Raw genomic sequence first — 4,230 nt, 5'->3', positions numbered from 1 at the left:
CTGCTTCATGTTTACAGCGGCAGTGCACCTGAAGGGGCCCTACTGTACGTCGTTTTAACGTAGACGGAGATCAACTCCAAAACGCTGCTGTGGACGGAGATCGTATTTCGTTTTAATTCTCCGTTACTAAACTAAAACGCAGTGGTGTGGGCGGGGCCTGAGTAACTAAAGGGGGGATAGAGCGGGAGATGGGGAATCAAAGGAGGAAAATAAGCACTTTTTTATATTTCCCTGTGTTGCTTTTATGTTTTATGTAAAGCACTTTGAATGAGCTTGTTGTTGAAATGTGCTATACAGATAAACTGCCTATTAATCCAAAGAAAACACAAGAAGTCATGTTTGCTCTTCCAGTGAAGTCGGAAACACGGACCGAACACGTTTTCTCTTGAACATCCAGCCGTCAGCTGATTGTATCTGTAGGCAGCAGCTGCTCCATTTCCTCTGCTTCTTCCTCACACCTCCTTTTAATCATTCTCTTAATGTCTCCTTCCCCCTCCTCCCATTTCTATTCCATCCTTTCCCTCCTTATTTATTGACGACAGATGAGAATGAGCTTGTTGCTGTATCGGATACAATACGAGCTTTGTGCTTTGTGCTTTGTCCCTGCTGAATAAACAATAGTTGGGAGTTAATGAAGTCTGATTGTTCAGTCAACAAACAGCAGAGAAGCAGCCTTCATCAGAGGAAGAGGAGGAATCAATACAGAGAGCAGCGACACGGAACATTTCTTTATGTGTGTAGAATATCATAATGAAGAGGAAACTCAAGGGCACCAATCAGCGTCAAGGTGGAAAGCTGATGATATACAATTATAATAATTATAGTGATGAAGTGAACAGGAAGAGGAGGAGGAATGAAAGGATGAAGAGCAGGACGTCTGAAGGTTACTCATCCATCAGCTCACAGATGGAGAGTCATTTACCTCCACAGAACACCATTAAACTGATGATCCTCACACTAAGTTTTGTCCCCGCTGAGCTGCCGTACCTGCTGCGCACCGTCCTCCTGTGGACGTCGTCTTCTTCTTCTGCACCGCAGCTGCACGGCTCAGGAAACATCTGTCAGTTTCTCAGCTGCAGTTTCAGGTTTAAGTCCGGTTTAAACCCGAGCTGGACTCTTGAGCCTCCCTCCAGGAGAAATCGACTAAATAACGGAGGTCAAACCCGGGAGGGACGGCTCAAACCAACGCAGGACCGAACTACGATTGGTTCACAATGTTTACCAGGCAGTTAACGTTCTTACGTAACAACACTTCATACGTCTAAATAGGACGATTTTCAAGCGTCCCAAAACGACATGAGACTGTTTTCCAAAATGTACAGACACCTTTAGTTACGAGGATGAGAGCAAGAGAAAAAGAAATAGATGCTGTAGCTTTTGAGTCTGGGAGAAACTGTCTTCTGTAACCCTGTCAAAGTTGCAGCATGGACATATTAAACTAATTTTACCCTACAGATACGTCATGTGCTCAAATTCAGACACTTTTGTTGTAAAGGAGAAAGGAGTAGTGCATGCAAACTGAAACCAATTTAGAATTTAAATCCTCTTAACTTGAAGTTTCCAAGTTAAACTAACTTGAAATGTCTGACAGTGTACGCGTTGGCACCAGTCCAGCGTCAGGCGTACCGGACCTTCAGTACGTTATAGTCACGACATGACGTTTAATGTGGTAAACGGTGATGGCGTGGGAAAAAAGTGCGTTCACACCGAAAGCGAATCCAGCATTTTGGGCGGCTTCATTACACACAAAGCCAATGCGAAGACGCGAATTTGCTCTGGGCGGCGCGAAAGAGCCGTTTGTCGTGACATTTGCTGGTTCGCGCGAGTTCAAATTTTTCAACCTGACGCGATGTTGCGAAAGCCTATCAGCGGTGAGATTGTACTATGGTCACCGACGGAGGAAGTGACGTACGCAGACGTACGTGTCTCAGAAGATATCACAATGAAGGAAAGGCTGATTGTAGCTGATTGTGGACAACCAGAGCTGCACGACACAACTCTGTTCACATACAGAGACCGAAACAAGACGGAAGGTGGCCGAGGAAATTGGGCCATCTGGTAAGTTCTGCACATTCGTGTGTCTGCTTGATTACCGCTATCAGTTGTGCTTTACTATGAACCAGATCGCTGTGGGAGGTTGAAGACACACACACACACACCACGGGAAACTTGATTTGCTGTAATTAACACTGAAAGCTAGAACGACCAGTTCTATTAGACAATTATTAAATCGACCAAACAACCAACCAAGGCGTCTTTTGTTGTACTGTCACTACAGACAGAGGCAGCGAGGTGGAGTCTCTGCTGCTGCCTCTGCAACACCATCAGGTACGTACACGACATCAATCGTTTCTATGGTATAATGTTTTTTACTATGACTAGTACTGTGTTCAGTACCTTTTCATATTTAAATCATGTTTGTTTGTTTTGATTTTAACTGATTCCTCAAGGGAGTGCTGTACTTTCACTAAATATGGTGTTCTCATTTCATTCAGGGAGGAGGACCAACAACAGGAGCAGGGGGAGCGAGAGGGAAACAGAAATCGAGATGTTGCTTCTTGAAGCCCTGAAGAGGCCTGCTGCACCCCCCCCTCTCTCAGAGGACGAGCACTTCCTCCAAAAGCCTGCTTCCTTCCCTGCAGAGATTGCCGCCCCAGCAGAAGGAGTTTGTGAAATTTCAAATTCACTGTGGTGCTCAATTTGGAACCAGTAGTTTTGTTTCATTTTGTTGTTTTTTTTGAACTCATTGTAAATAGTTAGCTGAACCAGTTTAATTAGAGTTTAATGTTAAAATGTTTCCAGTGTTTGTACAAAGTTGTAAATACATATTCCTTATTTACAAAAATACAGTTTACTCAGTCTTTATGTCATGATAGATATTTAGTTTGTTTGAAAAGTTCAGGTAACGTTTGTATGATCATCTCACTGCAGCGTAAACATGGTTTTGTGTTTGTTTAGCTGCTAATACTTCCATCTGCACTAAATACTGTACAAAAACTATAGTTACTACATAATCAGTACGATCATAAACCAAAAATTCAGACACTTTCATGATGGCAGATGTCGAGATTTTCCCTTTATTTTGCTGGCAGTATAAAACTACTGTAGTTCTGAATATTCATCTTTACAGTGAACAGTGGTGTCCGCTGTTGTGTTGTAGCTGTATTCACTCGCAATGTCAATAAACCACAGAAATAAATGAGACACAATCTTCTATGACATGAATATAAATTGATGACCTTATTTTTATTGACTTATTGCAGGGAGTTTGCTCATTAGTAATGTGTCGGTCGTTTTGGGTTTGCTTGTGCACAACTTGGTGTCTTGGCGTGGGACAGATCCCTCTGCAGAGAAGTAGGATCTGAAGGTCTCTCTAACCCTGATGGCTTCTCTTGCCGAGTTGTTGGCAGCAAGTCTTCCCAGACCTGGTAAGTGGCTCCACCTCAACATCGGGGATGCTCGCCCTCGCTGCAGATGTCTGGGTTGTCCTCCGCGGGAAATTATGGAGAACACAGGTGGCCTTAACACACTTCTCTGCAACATCCGGATGCACCTCGATGCACCTCGATGGCACACCTGTACATCCCCCGCTGGGAAGACAACAACACTCAGCATCCACAACTGCAAGAAGAACTAGTGAAAAGGTTCCCTTGTAGTTGAAGAACTGGGATCCTGAGTCAGATCCTGAGTTGCCATCCAGCGCTCCACAGCCGAGAGGAAAATTCCACCAGTTCCTGGAGAAGGCGGTGAAATTCCCCCGAGCTGTGTGCGCCTCCTGCTGGTTTCATGCACCCAAACACGACGGCGTTTGGTTTTCCGACGTATTCCTGACACAACAGATACAAAGCAGCAACAGTTGGTGTATCGGCCGTGGCGTCTGACAGAAAGAACGGGCGGAAAGAGATGTTTTCGTTATTTACGCCGAAGCCCCTCCTCCTCTCCTCTTTCCGGAAGAGAAGGGAAAGTTCAGGTACTGGCGTACTTGGCGGTCAAACGAGGCGACTATGAAATTTGCTTTTGGTGTGAACGCAGCTTTAGTGTCGGACTTTCATGGCTGTTTATATCCCACACGCGATGATGACAATAGGCATAAAATTATAGAAGTTAACGCAGTCTAAACGGCGTGAAATGACACGCGAAAACCTAAAAATGCGTTGGAATACCACGCCAAATTTATTTCTGTGTTATTTATACGCCTTTTGATACCAGTCTCCTGGGTGTAAGTCCAGT

At 44.5% G+C, this 4,230-nt stretch overlaps 1 long non-coding RNA gene across 1 annotated transcript in view; it reads left to right on the top strand.

Moving 5' to 3' along the window:
- LOC123979519 overlaps window positions 1-3,204 on the top strand; it is a 13,994-nt gene extending 10,790 nt beyond the window's left edge. Inside the window, exons 2-3 of the long non-coding RNA XR_006827240.1 lie at window positions 2,279-2,328; window positions 2,496-3,204. This is a non-coding gene — a long non-coding RNA (uncharacterized LOC123979519). The remainder of the gene's footprint in view (window positions 1-2,278; window positions 2,329-2,495) is intronic.
- The last annotated feature ends 1,026 nt before the right edge of the window (window positions 3,205-4,230 follow it).

Source organism: Micropterus dolomieu, linkage group LG11 (genome assembly GCF_021292245.1).
Source record: "Micropterus dolomieu isolate WLL.071019.BEF.003 ecotype Adirondacks linkage group LG11, ASM2129224v1, whole genome shotgun sequence".
Lineage (NCBI taxonomy): Eukaryota > Metazoa > Chordata > Actinopteri > Centrarchiformes > Centrarchidae > Micropterus > Micropterus dolomieu.
Note: the sequence above shows the minus strand (reverse complement) of the source record. Positions and strands in the feature narration are given on the sequence as shown.